This window comes from Ailuropoda melanoleuca, chromosome 2, assembly GCF_002007445.2.
Source record: "Ailuropoda melanoleuca isolate Jingjing chromosome 2, ASM200744v2, whole genome shotgun sequence".
In the NCBI taxonomy this organism is placed as follows: domain Eukaryota; kingdom Metazoa; phylum Chordata; class Mammalia; order Carnivora; family Ursidae; genus Ailuropoda; species Ailuropoda melanoleuca.
Window position 1 is genome coordinate 44,915,563 of NC_048219.1, and position 23,971 is coordinate 44,939,533.

Here is a 23,971-nt window from a genome sequence, read left to right on the forward strand (position 1 = left end):
TCCAAAGGCAAGAGAAATAAAAGATAAAATGAACTTATGGGACTTTATCAGGATAAAGAGCTTCTGCACAGCCAAGGAAACAGTCAAAAAAACTAAGAGACAGCCCACGGAATGGGAGAATATATTTGCAAAGGACACCACAGATAAAGGACTGGTATCCAAGATCTACAAAGAACTTCTCAAACTCAATACACGAGAAACAAATAAACAAATCATAAAATGGGCAGAAGATATGAACAGACACTTTTCCAATGAAGACATACAAATGGCTAACAGACACATGAAAAAATGTTCAAAATCATTAGCCATCAGGGAAATTCAAATCAAAACCACACTGAGATACCACCTTACGCCAGTTAGAATGGCAAAGATAGACAAGGCAAGAAACAACAATTGTTGGAGAGGATGTGGAGAAAGGGGATCCCTCCTACATTGTTGGTGGGAATGCAAGTTGGTACAGCCACTCTGGAAAACAGTGTGGAGGTCCCTTAAAAAGTTAAAAATTGAACTACCCTATGACCCAGCCATTGCACTACTGGGTGTTTACCCCAAAGATACAGACGTAGTAAAGAGAAGGGCCATATGCACCCCAATGTTCATAGCTGCATTGTCCACAATAGCCAAATCATGGAAGGAGCCGAGATGCCCTTCAACAGATGACTGGATTAAGAAGCTGTGGTCCATATATACAATGGAATATTACTCAGCTATCAGAAAGAACGAATTCTCAACATTTGCTGCAACATGGACGGCACTGGAGGAGATAATGCTAAGTGAAATAAGTCAAGCAGAGAAAGACAATTATCATATGATTTCTCTCATCTATGGAGCATAAGAACTAAGAGGATCGGTAGGGGAAGAAAGGGATAAAGAAAAGGGGGGTAATCAGAGGGGGGAATGAAACATGAGAGACTATGGACTGTGAGAGGCAAACTGAGGACTTCAGAGGGGAGGGGGTGGGGGAAGGGGATAGCCTGGTGATGGGTAGTAGGGAGGGCACGTATTGCATGGTGCACTGGGTGTTATACGCAACTAATGAAGCATCAAACTTTACATCGGAATCTGGGGATGTACTGTATGGTGATTAACACAATATAATAAAATAAAATTAAAAAAAAAAGAATCATTTGAAGCGTAATAAAATAGAAATATATTCAGGAAAAAAAAAGAAAAATAAATACAAAATTATGAAAATAAATAAATGAGTGGACAAATATAATAAGTCCTAAATAGACTGCATAATAACATCTCTATTGGAATATGTATTTAGACCTTTTTTATTTATATATGAAAGACAATGAACTTTCTTAACCACAGTCTAAAATGTTAGCCACAAATACAATCGTCTTGCCCATTTTACATTTCTTCATAACTTTTGTCATTACTGACATTATATTTGTTTATTTTCTTCTTCCACTGGAATAAAAGCTTCATCGATGCAGTTATGTTTGTTTTGTGTAAGTTTATGTGGTATCCCCAGGAGCTAGAACAGTGACTAGCATATGGTAAACACAATATTTGTTGAACGAATGAATAAATAAATGAATGCTAACTCAAAGGCTTAGTTGCTTTGAAACATGATTCACCTTGATGGCACATACTTATATACATTTTTATCTTCCACACTGTAAACAAGAATAAACTATATCTTACTGGGAGGAAATTTTTAGACACCAACTTACTAACTGCTTTGCAGCTAGATTTCTTGTCTGAACCAGTTTCCCCTAATCCAAGTCTCCTTGGACAGCAGTTACTTGGCTTGCCCCCTTTCTCACTGGCCTGATTTCAAAGCCATGACTCAAGTAGGCCACCTGTTTTCTCTGCTTCACAAATCAGCCAATACATGGTTTGAAGTTGCATAGGAAGATAATGAAGTAAAGGAGACACAGAAAGTTACCCTGAAGCCCTCTGTTTGGAACCTGAAGAACTGAGTGAAATCTCCACATGCTTGACCTTTGTGTGTCCAAAAGGACTATGGGAGTCACAGAGGTGATAAAAAGGACTACTATCAATGGTGCTGGCCAACCATACCTCCTGGATTCTTTGTTTCAGAGACAAGCACACTACTCATGCCTACAGAAAATGTGTCCCCTTATTAGAACACAAAAAATGCATAAACACATAAAATATTATTAATTTTTTAATGCTCTTATTTAACAGAGATGATATGGGAATTAAGCTTTACCTTGATGAATACTGACCCAGAAGTTTATTTGTTTTGAGGGTCAGTCTGATTCCACATAGAAAATACACACACTGAATAACAATGGTGAAAGAATAATAATGAATCAGAATCGGGCAGACTGAACTAGTGTGCAAAGACCAGAAGTTATATTTTGTAAGTCTCAAATTTGACTGTTGAGTCACAATCCCCACAAATATCTATTAAGCACCAACTCATGCAAAGTGCAAAATAAGAAGAGTGAATAAACATGATGTAAATCCTGATTTCCATTCCACAAACTTATTTTTTGTGAGCATCTAGGATGTTCCAGGCATTAAAAAAGCACTGAGGATTCAGAGACAACTACCGTACTGAAATTTGGCATATGCCCCTCCATACCAATTCTACTTCCATGTTCAAATTCATTTCCACTTTCTCCTCATTTAAATACTTTTATTTTTATATTTTAAAAACATTTTTAGGCATGTAATTACCTAATATATTTCATATTGCACTGGTTAAGTATATGAAAGTCATGTATACTGTAATAGTTTTGCTTTTACTATGAGTACTTACATCTTGAGTATATAAACAAATGTAAACTTAATATACATCCCAAACAATCAGGAACTTTGTGAGATTTTATGCCTAGAACCATATTCTGATGTGAAAAACATTTTCAGTGAAGATGATAGGCATATATAATCTGAAAAATGAAAATTTGAAGAGAAGATAATAATAAGAGTATCTGTGGAAGACATGCATGTTTTCAAAGCATTTGACTAAAAAACCAATACAATGGAGTTTAGGTTGCAGCTTAAAATAATAGTCACTATTCAGTGGGAATGTATTTTGTGGCAAGAACTATGCTAGATTCATTGGACTGTCTACCTCTAATCTTAAAAACAATTCTGACGATTCAATATTTTTCTGATTTTATATAATGTGAATTTAGTCTTAGGAAATTTAAGATTTGCTACAAATCAAGTAAAACTAGAGCAGCCAAGTTTCATTTCTCAAGATTTCCTCAAGACTTCAAAGTCTCAGTCCTTTCCATTAAAGTATGCTGACTCTCGATCTTTAATTGATTGGACTAATCAAAAATGACACTTAAAACCAAATTACTTAGAAGTACCCCTTTAAAATCCTCCTTAATAACACCGATCCCACCAATCAAATATAATCTTACTGTCTAAATACTAGAAGTTTTTAGCATTTTTACCTTTTTAGAAATTGTTTGACTTATAGCATTATTATTTACTTACCTGTTTTGGCTCTATTACTAAATTATATGGAATACTGGCATCACGTTTAAGCATATATTAGGCTAAAAAAAATTAGAAGCCTGTGTAAATCTCTATCCCCCAGCCAACTCAGCATACAAAAAGGATATTTACATATTAGCTTATCACAGCAAAACTCAATACTGATTATATAATATTAAACCGCTTCTTTTTTCCAAGCGGCCTGGATCACAAAGGTGCCTAGCTTGTACCTTTCCTAATGACATTTTATATATGTATATCTCCTCAAATAGGAAGGGACATTCTTAGTTGGTTGTACCTATAGGTATACAAATTCCCTGCAATATGGACAGTCTTCCTGTGGTTGGTAGAATAATGATTCCCTCCTTCCCAAAGATGCCTACATCCTAATCCCTGGAATTTGTGATTGTTATGTTACCAGGCAAAGCTGAATTAAGATTGCAGATAGAATAAAGATTGCTAATCAACTGATTTTGAGAAGTTAATTCTGTATTACCCAGGTAGATCCAATGTAATCACAAGAGGGTTTCAGAGAGGGCAGAGACGATGGGAAGTATCAGAATGAATGTGATAAACGTTGGACCAGCCATTCTTGTTTTGAAGATGGCAGAATGGCAGCATGAACTAAGGAATACAGGCAGTCTCTAGAAGCTGGAAAGGCAAGAAAAAACTGGATTCTCCCCTGGAGCCTCCAAAAAAGAATGTAGCCCTTCCAACATTTTGATTTTAGCCCAGTGAGATTTTGTTTTGGACTTCTGAACTATAGAAAAGGAAGACAATAAACTTGTGTTGTTTTAAGCCACTACATTTATGGTAATTTATTACAGCAGCCATAGAAAATTGATACACCTCCCTTAACTGCTGTTCCTTCTAAGCCAATAGTAATTTTGGTAGATGTCAGCATATAAGGATGTGTCAAATTCAAACTTCTTTTATTATACTTCTTGTTTCGCTCTTGCCCATTGGTAATTACTATGTTGGAAGACCAGGAAAGAGATACTTTTCCACAGTGAAGTTCTGACCTTGTGCTAAGGACATAGGTCATAGGTACAGATCTTGATTATATGCTTTGAGAGGCTGTTTCATTCTTCCTGTTAATCTTGAACATACTTTTTTTGAGAGAATGAATTACTGAATGAATAAGCATGAAAGCAACCTAATGTTTATCCTCATACTAGTATATGTGTGAATTTTTCTTCCCAGGACAAAGAGTTAATTCTGGTTTTTTCCAGTGGAACAAAAATAATTTGCTTAGCGATATACACATTTGAATTACTTTATCTAACCCTAAATTACTCATGTTTTCTGATCTTTAGAGGAGGGTAAAAATAAGAACATCAGAGCAAGTTTTCCATCCAAACAATATTTATAAGTTACAATGCAAATTTCAACTTCTGCAGCTATTATCCCATATCCCCAAATTATATTTCCAAGCTAGATCAATATTGTTTTCATATTCCAGAAACAGATAGTGTTCTATAAAAGAGAGGGGGGGATTGAGAAAGAGAGAAAAATAATACATGTGAGTTCTAGCCCCACCAGGATGTTCTTCAGCTTGTGTAATGTCTAGGAATGTGTAAAGGAAAACTCCATTTAACTTATGCCCATTTGAGAAAAATCTACAATCTAGATTTTCATTTTTATAAATTATTTTCATATTCTTGGGAAGACATGGCAGGTGAGACACTCCCACTTCCTTGGAAATTCAGAGAGGGGCCTCTTGTGTTCCATTTCCCTTTGTCATTTCCATTCTCTTTCCAAGCTGAGCCAGCTTTGCTTTGACAATATTTTACCTGCTTTTTGTGTTGGTCTCCTGTCTTCACCACTAAATATGATGAAAAGGTTGGCTTCTCATCTCTCCCACTAAAAACACTATTTGTTGCAGGATAAAAGTTTAATTATTCAACTTCTTCTTTACTTTGCTTTTTGGAACAGACATATATGTTTTAACATCCTCCTTTGAGTTATGAAGAGGTACGAAGGTAAGAGATGAAGCCAATGACTTTTTTTTTTTAAAGATTTTATTTATTTATTTGACATAGATGGAGACAGCCAGTGAGAGAGGGAACACAAGCAGGGGGAGTGGGAGAGGAAGAAGCAGGCTCATAGCGGAGGAGCCTGATGTGGGGCTTGATCCCATAACACTGGGATCACGCCCTGAGCTGAAGGCAGACGCTTAACCTCTGTGCCACCCAGGAGCCCCTGAAGCCAGNCCCATAACACTGGGATCACGCCCTGAGCTGAAGGCAGACGCTTAACCGCTGTGCCACCCAGGCGCCCCTGAAGCCAANGACGCTTAACCTCTGTGCCACCCAGGAGCCCCTGAAGCCAGTGACTTCTGAATGCAGTAGCACCTATCGCTTACACTAATCATCTCAGTCTTCCCCTGGGAATGGTAGTTCTCTACAGAAAGAATCTAGATGTTGGAAAGTCAGCACCTAACCCAGACCTGCTGTCCATTTCTTGTTATAACTCATGTGTGGCTCATTTTCCCTGTATTGTTCTGTGAGTCTAAACTTCAAATATTTCCCAGGGGTCTATGAATAAGACATATAGATAAGCCAGAGAGCAAGTGTGAACCAAAATACCTGCTTTATTAATGATAGTCAACATCCTATTGTTTCCTCATTATCTCATTCTGCTCATTATTATTTAGCAAACAATTCAATTGTAGTGGATATAACAATTTTTAAGAGTCAAGTTTGGTAAGTTTTATGAAGAACTAATAAAGCAGATTAAGGAGAATAGAGAGTGATGGGAGAAGGGGGACTACACTTCTACTGAGCAATCCAAGGTTTCTTATCTTCTGAACAGAGAGGTAAAGAATGTTAATACCTTGGTAATGACTACTGAGACAGAAGAACCAGCTTTTGCTTGTTAGTGGCCAAGCCAGGAATGAAGAGATTGGGGAAATCATAAGTAATAGCCTCAGAGAGAAGGGAGGACCTAATAATTAACACGCAACTAATGAAGCATCGAACTTTACATCGGAATCCGGGGATGTACTGTATGGTGACTAACATAATATAATAAAAAAATAATAATTAACACCCCAAAAAGAGAGCTCTTGGGTAAAAGCTGGACTGGAGTCAGGTTTTCTACTTCCCCAGGCCAAAACTTGAGATTGGCACACTTACCTGTTCCTTTGGAGTCTAATAGCTTAAGAGCAATGTTTAGAAGCCCAGGCATTTGGCTCATCTTAATGAGTCATGACAGACAGTGACATAGGAAGTAGCAAAGACAATAGGGCACCAGAGAAACCTAGTTCTGCCCATTAGAAATGTGGCCCAATGGCTAGTAAGCTTTGATCAGCCATTCCTTCTTGGGAAAGAGTAAGTAAATGGGTGAAGATGGAGAGATCAGGTATGCATGTCTCAACCCTTAGTTATCCCATGATGTAGAGAGCTGTGTGAAATCTCCTTGATGAATACTGAGTCCAGGAATAAAAATATGTCCTATTAAAATTTATCATTAGCTAGTAATGATGCAGTTCATCATTTTGAAAGTCATCTGATATATGAGAGATGCTGTGGTATAAACCTTTCAGATAGCACTCTTTTTAAGTGATCTGCCAGTGATATTTATTTTATTATTTGCCTTAGTCTGTCCATAAGAAGACAGTTGAACAGCCATTAATTGTGAAATGTTAACATAATATAGCTTTTTTTTATTCCAGATAAAAATGTGATAGTTTGCTTACTGTTACTGTATTAGGACTTTTTAAAATTAATTTTCTATAAATTTGATGAAAATCTCAGGCAGATGTAAAGACGATAAGTCTTAAAGGAAATCAATACTGGGTCAATGTTTTTCTTACCTATTTTTAACTCTATTGAAAATGATTAATTACAATAATATTTACCTCTATATGTATAATAATAATAACTCAAGCCCATAGATGAACTGGTCTTTTAACAAAGGTAAGATGTGACATGGTAGGGGCGCCTGGGTGGCACAGCGGTTAAGCGTCTGCCTTTGGCTCAGGGCGTGATCCCCGCATTATGGGATCGAGCCCCACATCAGGCTCCTCTGCTATGAGCCTGCTTCTTCCTCTCCCACTCCCCCTTTGTGTTCCCTCTCTCGCTGCCTGTCTCTATCTCTGTCGAATAAATAAATAAAATCTTAAAAAAAAAAAAAAAAGATATGACATGGTAACATGACCACTCCTCTTCACATAAACTCCAACCCAGTTTTTTCAATAGCTGCTGATGGCTTGAGGTGAATAGCAAATGTAATTATAAGTTTTTTTTGTTTTGATCATAGAAAAGAGAAGATGCTTATGAATGAGTCATAGAAATGATGGGGGAGGTTAATTCTTTTGTTTTTCTCCTCAATAAAAGTAGGTTAGCTTGTTGTTCCTGTTTATTGAAAAGAACCACTTGTTAATAAATTCACACCAAATAGATGAACATAGAAAAAAAAAACCCAACCCTGCTTATAATAATACCACACTCGGGGCACCTGGGTGGCTCGGTTAAGCATTTACCTTCGGCTCATGTCATGATCCTGGGGTCCTGGGATGGAGCCCTGCATCTAGTTCCCTGTTCAGTGAGGAGCCTGCTTCTCCCTCTGTCCTTCCCCCTTCCCCCTTCCCCCCACCTTGCTCATGCTCTCTCTCTCGTGCTCTCTCAAATAAATAAAATCTTAAAAATAAGTAACACCATACCCAAAAATAATTATTGTTAATGCTTCTGTGTATTTTCTTCCAAATGTTCTCTTTTTTCCTGGCATATATGGCTTTTTAGAAAAAAAAGAATAATAATGTACATAGTGCTCTGAATACTTTTCTCCCCCCAAAATACACTATACTGTGGTTATATTTCCATGTCAAAATATATACATCTATGTCAATTTGGAGCACATATTGCTAAATTTTTCTGCAGAAAATTTATATGATTCTTCCCCCATTATTAATGTCTGAGAGTGCTTATTACAAGACTGTTTATACTAGAAAATATTGTTAATTTCTTCATTATACAAGAAGGGCAGCTAAATGTTTTCTATAAAATAACTGGAATTGGAAATAAATCTTTCTTAAAAATTAGTTTTTATTAATGTTTTGATTATAAAAACAATTCCTCATTTTGTTTTATACATTTAGTTGTGAGTGAAGCTAAACATCTTCATAGTGTTAATGTCTTTTTAAAATTTTCTACTTGAAATACCTACTTTTAAAAGGATTTTTCATGTTTACTTATTAGTACTTTTTATATTTTATGAACATTCACTATGTTAGGATCTCTTTTTACATTTTCACTACTTGACTGTCATTTTTGTTAAATTGTCATTCTGCATCTGAAATACACAAATTTATGATAATTCTTTTTCATTACATCTGCCTCTGTTGAGATCATATGTTGTTTGTTTGCCATGTTTTACTGTGAATGAATCTCATCAAACAACTAAAGATTTCAATTGTTCTTGTAAGTTATCTGATTTCATGGAGAAATGATTCAGTTACAATGAATACTATAGGTAATTTGTATTTGGCTTACAAATGTGTTCCCTCAAGAAAGACAAAAAGAATGCCCCATTTTCTGAATCCTACTATTCATTAAATTACTGATCTATTTCTTTCATCAGTTAATTATCAAACATCTCCAACATGGCACCTACATTCTCTGGAGCCCAATGTCTGTTCCTATTTCAGGCTACAGTGACCTACTAGGTGAAGAATTTCTGGGCCTCTTAGCTTTTCTCATCCCACTCGAGCACTCTTCCATGTAAAACTGTATTTTATAGGTTTCCTCCCTGCCCTTGGCAGTATCTCCCTTTTATAGTCTTCTCTTGGTTTACCTCCTGAACAGTCTCCTTCAGTGACTTCTATTTGTCCTCACTCAGTTAAGTTGTGCTTTCAACCCTCAGCTTGTCTCTTGTAATAGGCCTATCTTAAATGATGGCATGGGCTCATGTGTGCTCCACTACGACCTCTGTGTAGTTGATTCTTGGACCTGTCACCTTGACCAATGACTTGGGACTTCTTTGGAGGCCTAAAAAATGTTGAATAAAATTAATGAGTGAATAATTGCAAAGGATGATAACGCACAACTTGGGATTAGAAAATCTGTGGTTTATAGTGCTGTTATGGCATAATTCAACAACTGTTTATTGAGCATTTACTGTTATTGAGGTTATGGTGATAAATTGTTAATACACAAGTCCTAGGAAAAATCACTTCCCCCAATTTTAAAATGGGATTTATAATGCTTTCTCACATTCAGGGTTTTTTGAGTCTCAAAATACATAATGCATATTAAAATAATTTGCTTAATTAAATGTTATTGTTAAGAGAAACAAAAGGTAGAAAAGTACACAACTTTTCTAAAATAATTTGAGAAAAAAAATTGGAATGAAGTATTCAGAGCTGAAAGCTATCCAGAAACCCACCTATTAAAATAACCAGAGTGAAATTCAAGCTAGAGAGAAGGTATGCAACTGCATTGCCGTTAGAATATTGAAATGTCTATAATGTATTGTGATCTGAATTTGAGACCAGATAAAATGGAATCCTGTTGTGTAGTTTGAGAATGCTCTTATAGTAATGAGAAGACATATGTTATTTGGTAAAATCCTCATAATAAAATAAAGGTCACCAGGAAGTCTAAGAATGAATTTCTCTTGATTGCTAAGTTAGAACCCGACTTTCAGCCACCCAGTTCAGGACCTGCCATTATGCACACACACCTAGACGTTTTGTCTGAAATGGAAGTAGAGAGGGGAGAAATGCTGTACCAGTAACCACATTGTAGGGGTAACCATAAGACTTCCTCTGACTTTTACGTAAGTTAAAGATGAATCAGATCAGGAAAGCTTTATGAGTCTCACACATGTGTTTCACACTCAAATTGACTAGAAGGAGTCAAAGGAATTTCCAGTGTCTTCAACCCCTTGTACAATGCAGCTTTGGACTTCCATTATGGCCTTTAGAAAGACTTTTCCCAAATTTCTCCGCACAAAAACAAGAATGCTCCTTCTTCTGTAAATCTCTGTTCTTGAAACAAGGTGGAGAAAATCAGAGAACATCAGAGGCAGACAGTATGTGATTAGTGTCTTTTGTTGAATTTTTACTTTTAACTACTCTTATCACCACTAAAGATGCACTTTCTTAGAAAAAGGAAATACTTACTTTTCTGATTATAAAAGGAGTAAACATTAATGATGAAAAATATAGAAAGTTACAGAAATTTTAAAGAAACAACAAGAAGAACTCACTAGTGAAGGAGAGATTGTTCTAAAAATTTGATTTCTTATTGTTTTACATTTTTTCTGGTTTAATAGTATGATGTAAACATTTCTTTGTGTTTTGTAATACTTCTGAATACTTGTCTTGAATACTTAAAATATTCTTAATAATGTATGATAACCTACCTTTGAACGCATCTCAATTTCTTAGATTGAACCATATGAAATTGTTGTGTATCTGATACCTGAATATCAATAATTACATACTACAAACCTAATATATACCTAGTTTTAAAAGACTAGTTACTGAAGTTGTTTCTAATGGTTTAATATTATACATTTTACTTTTTTGTGTTATTGGTAAGTTAATTGACTAAATAGCAATAAGAAGTAATTATATAAAACTCATTCATAAGATGCTACTAAGTATTTTTATTCTATTGGCATTTTGTATTAGTCCTGAAGTATCGGATTAAAAATAGAATATTTAATAATATACATTTTAGTATAATCAAATCTAAAGCAATATATAATCATAAAAAATAACTGAAATTTAACTATATGGAATTTATCTTTCATCACTGAGTATGTGAGATTCATGTTTCTTATGTATAATTAGTTGGGCTTACAAGGATTCTATGAAGATAAATTCTGCTTATATTTGGACAAATTGCTATGAAAACATATTTCTGCTTCAAAAGTATCCCTGGTTTCGCAGAATTGTATCATTTAATAAAATTTTATTTTAAATTTAGGTTTGATTTTGCAGACCCTATGAGACACATGTATACAAGAAAACAATATAGGAAAAGAAAAGACAATTAACCCTTGTTAATTTCTTGTTATGTGCCAGATCTTTTCTCTCTACTTGTTTATCAAGTCATTTAATAGTCTCATGGCCACATGCTGATCAATAGGGCATAGGGTTGCCGTATTTAAGAAAAACAGAAAACAATGCAAGATGTCAAATTTGAATTTCAAATAGAAAACAAATACCTATTTGTTAGTATGAGCATGTCACATGCAGTATTGGGGATATAATTATATCAAGAGTACTCTTGCTTTTTCTGAAATTCAAATTTAACTGGGCTTACTCTATTTTATATGGCTATTTAAATAGAAGCAAGTTCAACAGTTTAACAGATTTTTCCATATGGCAGTGTGAGCCGAGGTTAGTCAGATCTTCTAATTTTTCAATAGAATCAGAGGATTCACATTCCAACATGGTTTTTCCTTATTTTCATATGTTCCCAAATAATTAAAACATTTTAAAATACAGTTTAAAGTGAATAACACATGGTCCACTGGCCATGCCTGGCCTATGGACCATCTGTTAGTGGTTGCTGATACATGATACAAGAAGAGGTCAGTGTTCCTCACATTCCAATGCATATAAGAGTTATCTGAGGATTTTGTTAAAATGCAGAGTCTAATTAACTATCTGAGGAGTAGCCTGGAATTCTGTATTACTAACAAACTTCCAGGTGAAACCAATAGTTGCCTGCTGCTGACTATATTTTGAGTAGTAAGAAATACATGACAGGAAAGTAAAGGAAGGAAAAAAGAAAGAAAATGCAAAAATAGAACAATATCCAATATAGTAAAAGGGGACTCTTGAAAGAGTTGGAAGAGGTAAGGCAAAAGTTTTCATTCATCTATTCTTGTTCTTCAAACCAAAAAGCTAATACCCTAATATAAAGAATAAAATCAAAACAAATGCAAATAACCGATATCTGATTCACGTATCGTAGAAAACATTTTAATAAGATGATCTTAATTCTTTGGAAGAAACTAAGAAAAAAGAAAAGTCAGCAACACCACAAATAATGAGGTGTTAGCTATATGCGCACAAATGCATGACCACACATATCTATATGTAAATACATAAACATATTTTCACAGACTCCCACCACCTTATGATTTAGCTGCCCCTTGGGGAATACATTAAGGTGGATATCCAGAGATAAATATCAAGGTAGAGTTTTAACTGCCTCCGTTGATTGACTGCCCCAATCGTGAAAGTACAATTTACCATTATGCCTGTCAGAGTCGCGATTGGTCACTGGGAAAGGAAAAGATGAGACCAGGGTAATGAAAGAAAGCAGGGTATTGGGAAATGCAGAGAGGCGAAGAAATGTCCAGTGCAACTCTCTGCTAGGGATTAAAGCATCTGTTTATCTTCTTTTTTGAGAAAGGAGGAGGTAGGATTAAAAGAGGTGAGGAGAGGTGGGGAAAGATGAAAGAGAAAAGAAACTTTAAATAGGCTACCCAAAAATGAGGTTTTAGATTATAGGGAATTGTGAAATGCATTTTATTTCCTAAAATTTAGTAGGCCCCTCCAACCTGGACAGGTGTTCAGGAACTTACTGTGAATGTTGAGAATTCAACATGAGGACCAAGGTACATAGCTGTGGGAACCTCTGTCAAATCAATGAAATAATTACACCCATGCAGTTAAAAATCCTCTTAATTTCAAATAGATATTTTGAGAAGGATTAGTCCATATGCTCATGCTTAAAGTTACATAATTTTTTCTTGGCTTAAAATTATCCCACTTAGAAAGTTGAAATTGATTTTTTTCCATTAAAAGAAGCATTTTAATCTATGTAAACAGTTTGCTAGCAATTTCCCTTTCAAAAATATCCGTTCAAAATAAGGATGAGTTTTGTAAGGGTAATTCCTACTGAAATTGTAGCAGTATATGTTAACAACCATTACCATTAAAAAATAGGAAAATCACAACTACTAAGAAAAAGAGTGATCAGGTAGGTATTACCGTTATCTGGAGTTGTCTAACCCAAAAGTAATCCTATATGTATATATACCTTTCATTCACTGTGGATTATGAATTTTTGATTTTTTCTAAAATAATTTTTTTCTTTTATACTATAAATTCTGGAATAAAGTGAAGCTTAATTTGCTTAAGCCAGTGTTTCTCAAAGTGTGGTTGGGTAAAACAGCATAATATAACAGGCATAATTTGGAAACTTGTTACAAATGCAAATTACTGGGCTCCATCCCAGACCTATTTAAAGAGAAACTCTTTGGTGTGGGATCAAGAAATGTCTATTTAAATGCCTCCAGGGCATTCTCATGTTCACTTAAGTTTGAGAATCAAAGGCTCATGCAATGATTGCATTGTTTTTAAAGATTTTCTTTCTTTCGGTATGTTCCCGAAAACTCCTAACCTCCAGAATTCCCTAGGGACAGAAGTGACGCTTACCATCATGGTGAACCTATGACTTGGGCAACCTGTTTATGATTGTGAAGTAATTTTGAATACCGCAACTTTTAAAGCATTCCTAAATAGCAGTGTCCCTGCTTCATGCTCACAAATACGGCTTGTGGAAACAAAATTGTGTAAATTTGTAGCTTTTTTAAAAAGTGAAACTGATTTAAGATTTAGGAACATTTTGTTTGCAGAATTTGTTTACAAATAGCAACTCAGGGGCACCTGGGTGGCACAGTCGTTAAGTGTCTGCCTTCGGCTCAGGGCGTGATCCCGGCATTCTGGAATCAAGCCCCACATCAGGCTCTTCTGCTAAGAGCCTACTTCTTCCTCTCCCGCTCCCCCTGCTTTTGTTCCCTCTCTCACTGGCTGTCTCTCTCTGTCAAATAAATAAATAAAATCTTTAAAAAAAAACAAAAACAAAAAAACCCCCAAACAAATAGCAACTCAAAAGTGTATGTTACACTCTTACTTCATTGAAACTATGGTATTGCAATTCGTACTATGGTAAATCTTATCCTTGAATTACATTCAGAACTATCATACAATAAGTGAATAGAGTCAGAATTTTGCAGTGTTTTAACTACCTATAGTTAAAGAATGGAGTGGTTTATTTAAGACTGCCATCAGGAGAATTAGCTCACCAAAACGGGGTTAGCACTCAGCATGGCTCTTCATGACCAACTCATGCCCACTACGGAAGTGAATCTCCTATAACTGGTAACTAGAATGCAGCTGGTAAAGTATCTGATTATGTACATAAGGCAAGAAAAGATCACTTGAGTAAGGTTATGCAAAAAGGCAAATGTTAGTGACTCAAGAAAAACGTATCTGGCTTCTTCTCAAGATGTATAATCAGAGCCTCTTGGAGAAAAATCTAAAGAGGTTTCAAACTACAAATATGTGCACATTTCCCCCCCTGTTTGGCCTCACTAGTAGGTAGCTAGGCCAAGGGTATTAAATTTTGCTCCTACTTACTTTTTTTTTTAAAGTTTATTTATTTATCTTAGTAATCTCTACACCCAAGGTGGGGCTCAAACCCATGACCCCAAGATCAAGAGTCACATGCTCTTCCAATTGAGCCAGCCAGGCGCCCCTGCTTTTTGTTACTTTAAACACATCTTACTCACCTGGCGTCAGTGCATGGAGAGCTGATTAAAATACTCTTGGGGATGTTCCAATTGCTTGCAATCCCTTCAAGAAAGGGTACTGTTTTGATAGATACACATTTCATATTTATTCAGAAGCACACAGTTATTTAAATTTGGTGCATGCCATGATTTAGCATTATAGTATTTACTAATTTGATGTAAAACTTACATAAGATTTACAATTTTCACATTTGTGGCATGTATTACCCGTATGCTAATAAACTCATTATGAATTGCTGATGCAGACAACAAAAATGTATTCAGTAAGGGTACTTCAGAATATGTTTTTGTTAATGAGGATAAAATCATTTATTAAATTTCTATTATTTTTCAAACAATTTGCTGTAATTTAAAAATTAATTGAATGTGACAATAGCTTAAGAGTGTTGTTCATCAGCAACTGTTTTGACACTGCTCCATAAGGCCATGTTCTTGTTTGTTTTATTTAGTGGGATTCGGAGGTACAGACCTGTCACTTAATTAAACTTGTAACAGAAACATGAAATATTATACCTATTAGGTTATTGCCAATGATTATTTAATAATAGAAATAATAAAGCAAACATTAGATTGTGGTTATTGATATAATTAAATGTTATAAATTAATCAAAGTAATTAATCAATTGCACTAGTCTTTCAGACATCAAGTGTGAAGCATTTTATGAAATTAGCATCTCAAGTATTCCAGTACTTGTTAGATCAAGAAAATGCATTTAAACTTGTGGTCACAAAGTGGAAAGCGTTAAAAGTCAAATTTTGTAGGGAATGTTGCATAAATGGGCTTCAGAGAAAAATCCTTAGAATGTAGAGTATCTCGCCCCCAGGAATTATGAAAACATTAAAATACCACACTATTCAAGTGTGAGATTAACACCACTCTCTAGCAAATTGCTGTATGATGATGGATCTATAAGTAAGACGAACTATCAGTATTTAATGATGAAGGTGAAAATGGTGAGGAAATATTAAAGATATTGGTCATAAAGCACTGCCTGGAATTCACCCTGACTTTAAAATCAGCCCCAGATAAATATGTCAATGGATAAGAAATACTATAGCAACCTTTCATCTAGCCAAATAATGACATTGCTGTTGAAGATAAAATAAACCCATGGACAATTTCTAAGCTTTATCTTTCTCTAAGCCTAAGATTTTTCTTCCTGGAACTTATACAACTTTGGAAAATAAAATATCCTTGGGAAAAAAATAAAAATAACTTTTTCTTCTTTCAGCACTGACTTTTCCCAGTCCCTGAGTCAATTTCTCTAGAGCTAGAATCACTTGGCCTTAAGCATGTAGGTTCAGCCCTGACCCATTGTGCTGCCTGTCCTGATTCTTTTTTTCCCCATTTTTTGTAGTATTTCATTTTTTTCTTCAAAATTTTATTTAAATTCAAGTTGGTTAACATATAGTGTAGTATTAGTTTCAGTAGAATTTGGTGATTCATCACTTTCATGTAATACCCAGTGCTCATCAAAATAAGTTCCTTCCTTAATTTCCATCACCCATTTAGCCTATCCCCCCACCCATCTCTCCTCTAGCAACACTGTTTTTTCTTTATAGTCAAGAATCTCTTATGGTTTGCCTCTCTCTCTGTTTTTATCTTATTTTTCCTTCCCTTCCCCTATGTTTTGTTTCTTAAATTCCACATGAGTGAAATCATACAGTATTTGTCTTTCTCTGACTGACTTATTTCAGTTAGCATAATACTCTCTAGCTCCATCCACATCACTGCAAATAGCAAGATTTCATTCCTTTTTGATGGCTGAGTAATATTCCTCTGTGTGTGTGTGTGTGTGTGTGTGTGTGTACACACAGAGCGCTTCTGCTTTATCCATTCATCAGTCAATGAACATTGGGCTCTTTTCATAATTTGGCTTTTGCTGATAATGCTGCTATAAACATCAGGGTGCATGAATACCTTTAAATCAGTTTTTTTGTATCCTTTGGATAAATACATAGTAGTGCAATTGCTGGGTCATAGGGTAACTCTATTTTTAACTTTCTGAAGAACTGTTTTCGAGAGTGGCTGTACCAACTTGCATTCCCACCAACAGTGTAAGAGGATTCCCTTTTCTCCACATCCTCGCCAACATCTTGTTTCCTGACTTGTTAATTTTAGCTATTCTGACAGGTGAGAGGTGATATCTCATTGTGGTTTTGATTTTATTTGTATCTCCCTGATGATGAGTGATGTTGAGCATTTTTTCATGTGCCTTTGGCCATTTGTATGTCTTCTTTGGAGAAATGTCTGTTCATGTCTTCTGCCCATATCTTAACTGGATTATTTTTTGGGGGTATTGAGTTTGATAAGTTCTTTATAGATTTTGGATACTAGCCCTTTATCTGATATGTCATTTGCAAATATCTTCTCCCATTGGGTAAGCTGTCTTTTAGTTTTGTTGATTGTTTCCTTCACTTTTCAGAAGCTTTTTATCTTGATGAAGTCCCAATAGTTCATTTTTGCTTTTGTTTCCCTTGCCTCTGGAGATATGACTAGTAAGAAGGTGCTACAGGCACAGTCAAAGAGGTTACGGACTGTATTCTCCTCTAGGATTTTAATAGTTTCCTGTCTCACATTTAGGTATTATGTGAATTTGAATTTGTTTTTGTGTATGGTGTAAGAAAGTGATCCAGTTTCTTTGTTCTGCATGTTGCTGTCCAATTTTCCCAACACCATTTGTTGAAGAGACTGTCTTTTTTCCATTGGATATTCTTTCCTGCTTTGCTGAAGATTAGTTGACCATATACTTGTGGGTCCATTTCTGGGTTCTCTATTCTAGTCCATTGATCTATGTGTCGGTTTTTGTGCCAGTACCATACTGTCTTGATGATAACAGCTTTGTAATACAGCTTGAAGTCCAGAATTGGGATGCCTCCAGCTTAGGTTTTCTTTTTCAATATCACTTTGGCTATTCAGGGTCTTTTCTGGTTCCATACAAATTTTAGAATTGTTTGCTCTAGCTCTATGAAAAATGCTGGTGTTATTTTGAAAGGGATTGCATTGAATGTATAGATTGCTTAGGGTGGTATAGACATTTAACAATATTTGTTCTTCCAATCCATGAGTATGGAATGTTCTTCCATTTCTTTGTGTCTTCTTCAATTTTTTTTATTAGTGTCGTATAGTTTTCTGAATACAGATCTTTTACCTCTTGGTTAGATTTATTTGTAGGTATCTCATGGTTTTTAGTGCATTTGCAGATGGGACTGATTCCTTGATTTCTCTTTCTGCTGCTTCATTACTGGTGTATAGAAATGCAACAGATTTCCGTACATTGATTTTATATCCTGTGACATTGCTGAATTCCTGTATCAGTTCTAGCAATTTTTTTGGTAGAGTCTTTTGGGTTTTCTACATAGAGTATCATGTCATCTGGGAACAGTGAAAGTTTGATTTCTTCCTAGCTGAATTGGATGCCTTTTATTTCTTTATGTTGTCTGATTGCTGAGGCTAGGACTTCCAGTACTATGTTAAGCAACAGTGATGAGAGTGGACATCCCTGTCGTGTTCCTGACCTTTGGGAAAAGCTCTCAGTTTTTCCCCATAGAGGATATTAGCTGTGGGTCTTTCATCTATGACCCTTATGATGTTGCAGTATGTTCCTTCTATTCCTACATTCTTGATGGTTTTATCAAGAAAGGATGCTGTATTTTGTCAAGTGCTTTTTCTGCATCTATTGAGAGGATCATATGGTTCTTATCCTTTCTTTTATTAATGTGGTGTATCACGCTGATTGATTTGTGGGTATTGAACCACCCTGGCAGCCCAGAAATAAATCCCACTTGATCAAGGTGTATAATCCTTTTAATGTACTGTTGGATTCGATTACCTAGTATCTTGCTGAGAATTTTTGCATCCATATTCATAAGGGATATTGGTCTAAATTCTTTTTAGTGGGTTCTTTGGTTTTGGAATCAAGGTAACACTGGCCTCATAGAATAAATTTGGAAGCTTTCCTTCCAATTTTATTTTCTGGGGACATTTTCAGAATAGGTATTAAGTCTTTAAATGTTTGATAGAATTTCCCTGGGAAGCATCCACCCCTGGACTCTTGTTTGTTGGGAGTTTTTTTGATTATACGGATTCAATTTTTTGCTAGATAAGGGTGTGTTCAAATTTTCTATTTCTTCCTGTTTGAGTTTTGGAAGTTTATCTATTTCTAGGGATTTATCCATTTCTTCCAGACTGCCCAATTTGTTGGCATGTAATTTCTCATAATATTCTGTTATAATTGCTTATATTTCTTTGGTGCTGGTTGTAATCTCTCCTCTTTCATTCATGATTTTATTTATTTGGGTCCTTTCTCTTTCCTTTTTGATAAGTCTGTTTAGAGGTTTATCAATTTTGTTAATTCTTTCAAAGAACGAGCTCCTAGTTTTGTTGATCTGTTCTGTTTTTTGATTTCTGTATCATTGATTTCTGCTCTAATCTTTTTTTTAATAATAATTTTTTATTATGTTAGTCATCATACAGTATATCCTTAGTTTTTGATGTACTGTACCATGATTCATTATTTTTGGCTCTAATCTTAATTGTTTCCCTTCTTCTATTGGTTTTAGGATTTATTTGCTTTTTTTTTTTTTTTCCTAGCTCCTTTAGGTGTAAGGTTAGGTTGAGTATTTGAGACTTTTCTTGCTTCTGAGGAAGGCCTGTATTGCTATATACTTCCCTTTTATGACTGCCTTTGTTGTGTCCCAAAGATTTTGCTGTCCTGTTTTCATTTTCAGTTGCTTCCATGTAATTTTTTATTTCTTCTTTAATTTCCTAGTTAGCCCATTCATTCTTTAGTAGGATGTTCTTTAACCTTCATGTATTTGTGATCTTTCCAAATTTTTCTTGTGGTTGACTTCAAGTTTCATAGCCTTGTGGTCTAAATATGCATGGTATAATCTATCTTTTTGTACCAGTGGAGGCCTGATTTGTGACCTAGTATGTGATGTATTCTGGACCATGTCCCATGTGCACTCAAAAAAGAATGTGTACTCTGCTGCTTTAGGAGAAAATACTTTGAATATATCTGTTAAGTACTTCTGGTCCAGTGTGTCTTCCAAAGCCATTGTTTCCTTGTTGGCCTTCTGCTTCGATGACCTGACCGGATTCTTATTTGAGAGATATTTGAGGATCTATGCAGGCACTTATGTAATAAAGTCAGGATATTTGATTGAATTGTGATTTGATTGTCAGCTGGCACCCTATCCTGATAACTGAGCTTCTTCCATTGAATTCATCCCTGCCACTAAATTCCTCTGCCCCTCTTAAGACCTGAGTCTTTTAGTCACAATCTCTCTGGTCATTTCAGTGCTTAATTTGCCTTAATGTTTGTATTTTTATGATTCAAATATTATTTTCCTCTTTATGCTCTTGTTTTCCCCAATTCTCACCTTCTTTTACTATACAAAACCTAAACCAGAGGTTAAGTCCCTGCCACCTGCCATGAGATAACCTGGACGCAAACTTTTTGCTTTGCTGCCCAGACTTCTGGTGCTAATTCACCCTTTTTTCTCCAGAACTGTGAGTCACTTATCTGTTGGGATACTTCACTCCCCTGGGTAGACTGTTTGGCTGGGTCATTGTTTGAGTTATGTGACTCTCTAATATTCAGGCAAATGAGAAATGAAAGTGCTTTAGAGCAAGAAAGGAGAAGCCACAGACATACATCAAGTGGCAGCTGTGTTCACTACACAGGGTCTCAGATGAGGGCATATTATGCACCTACCATGTTAATTAAGCCACATTATTGTTAATATCATCCACTGTGTGACTAGACTAAATTAGAAATTGTAGAGAGATACCACAGTGCAAAATTTCCATTTTTGAGGATGTGTATTCTAGCTATGAAGGCAGAACAAAGATGAGAAACGTATAAGAATGCTCAAACGATAGCTTTAACAATAAGAATTGAATTGCCTCCTGTTTAAAAAAAAAGATGCACAAACATTTTTGGCAACTGATGCAGGATGACAGTGAAAGTGGGGAGTGGGAAAGAATGTTTGAAATATAACCAGACGTGTAATCATTTTCATTTTTGCAACTGGTGGTATTCTATGTTCACTGCTTTAATTGTAGAGTAAAGAGATAAAGCCTTCTTTGCTCTTTCCGTACATGGCATCTCTATTTCTAGCACTCTACTCTTGTGAAAGGTAAAGAATGCTATTATGCCTGAGTAGATTGCACATGCCTGATATGTAAACAAGTCAGCAATCAAAACACCCAAGGCTGACACTAACTCTTCAGTGCGTAATACCTTCAGCATTTTAAATCTGTTTTGTAATTCAAACATTATCAGCCTAAACTATAGGAAGCAAACATTGCATAAATCTTCTCATTCTGAGACCTTGGAAACTAAATACTTCTTAAATGGTAATACAGTTTTCTAAATACTGATGATATATGTTGCTCAAAAGACATAACTAGGTTATAGCAACATCTGTAGAAGCAAAGTGAAAACCATCGGTATGTGTTAACAGCACTAGCGATACCTCTCCGAAACCAGGTGCATCAATTAATAAGCATTCTGTAAAAGAACCATTCCATTTTCAGAAATGGGGAGGTGCCCATATCTGAATGTCTGCTACAATAGAAAGGAATATCAGAGAACACGTCCCTCCAAAAGCTTAGTATGATGAATTCATTAGAGAGAAAAGTTTTGTGCATATTTCCATAAGGGAAGCCTCTGGGAGCCTATAAACAAAAAGCAGAAAGGGAAGAGCAAATCCCCTGGGAACAACATTACCATAATTGAGCACTTAAATGCATAAGAAACAAATTGAGACCACTTAAGTAAATAAGGAGAAAGCTATGCAAAGACAGCATCAAGATGCTACAATTGATCTTTAACTGCTACCATCTCTGGAATTAACTAAGGCTGACACCTCTAAGAACTAGTTTCTGAGCATTGAGCTAAATGGTTATGTGCCTGAGCTTCTGCAGTGACAGCTTGGATTTGAACCCAAGCACTAGCACCTGGCAGATGTTCCTATTTTCTTCAAGGCTCAATTTCCTTATCTATAAATAGGACAAAATAATAACACTGTGTAATAGAGTGTTGTGATTTTTAAATGAGACAAATTGTTTACTATGAGGATGGTTCATAATAAATACTCTAAATTTTATTATATTTATTATTATTATTACTACTACTATCACAGGTATAATGGGGCATGTAAACTTCAAATACATACTTATATAAGTAAGTGCAAAAGAGTGGATTTGTGGTTAATAGAATTTTTTTATATTAAAAATAAATCAACTCACAAAATAAATATTAAATCAAGACTATTTGGATCTCTATTACAATTTTACTTTCCTTATGTAAAATTGAAAGGGAATTGACTAATTTGGATTATAAATCTTGTAATATTATAACCAAGAAGGGAAAATTAAGAAGGTGAAGTTTTGCAAATTGATTTATGAACTATATCTGACTACTCCAAAATATAGCATCAATCTTGGTTAATATAACTGGATATATGGACACAAATTATTAAACTGAATGGTGCATCAACCTTCTACAAAGTGGTTTGATCTAGTTAAGAAAAGTGATTATAGATACTTGAATATGATATTTTTGTATTACGTTATTTATTAAATAATTTTGGCAAAGTTTTTATTGAAGTGCCAAATATGTATAATAAAACCATAAATCTCAAGTTTGTAGGCCGGTGATTTTTTATAAAGTGAACACACCAGGGTAACTAGTGCCAACATCATGGTAGAACATTACCAACACCCCAGATGCCTCTCTATTTCTGTTCCTCAATCATTACACACCCCCAACATGCCACTATCCTGACTTCTACCACCATAGATAAATTTTAACTGATTTTGTGCTTTTTACACATGAAAGCATGTAGGATGTGCCATTTTCTTGTTTGGGGTTCTTTTGCTCAGCGTAAGTCTATGAGATGTGTATATTATTGCATGAAACAGTAGTTTTTTCTATTTCATTGCTGTATAATAGTGTATTGCATGAATGTATTATATAACATGTATTTCTTGTGTTATTATGGATGGTGGTTATTTCCAGTTTTTAGATACTGTGATCGTGCTTAATGAACATTCTTGTACATGTCTATGCTGCATATAAATTGCCTGATCACAGTGTATGCAAACATTTAGTTATAGAAGGTATTATCAGCAGTTTTATACACTTGTGCCAATTTACAACACCATTAGAAATGTATGAGACCATTGTTGATCCATTCAAGTGCCCCAAATTGGTATTGTGAGTTTCTTTAGGTTGTAAACATTCTGGTGGATACATAGTGCTATCTCATTGTGGTTTTAATTTGTGTTCCCTAATGATTCATAATACCAAGCACTTTTTTTGTACAGTTATTGGTCATTTGGATATCATCTTTTGTGAAAAACCTCGTTTTGCACTCATTTTTTTTTAAAGAAGTTTGTTGTTTGCTCATTAATTTGTAGGATTTATTGAATAAAATTTCTTCTATGGATATATGTATGACAAATATTTTCTCCTTTGCTTGGGCTTTGTCTTTTGAATTTCTCAAAAGTATCTTTTAATAAACAGAGGTTTTCAAATCTCATAAAATCCAGTCCATCAATCTTTTCCTTTATGATCAGTGATTTTTTATGTCCTGTTTGAGAAATCTGTGCCAGTTTCAAAGTATGAGGATTTTATACTACAATAATTTCTAGAAGTTTTATTCTATTACATTTACCTTAATTTTAGAATCCATTTCTAATTGATTTTCTAGTGTGTTGTTTCCAGTAAGTTTCAAGGTTCATTTTTTTTCCTGATGAATACCATTTTTAAAGATTTATTGAAGACATGCAACATCTAAGAGCAATTTCACTGCTACTCTTTTTTTAAAAAAAATAATATTGCAAATCTTTTTGAACTCTAACAATTCAAACATTTATCTGTGGCAGCAACTTTTTTTTTAATAGTCTCAACTGCTGGGATCATCAATATAGTCTATCATTTGTTTAATCTGTCTTTTAAAATAATTT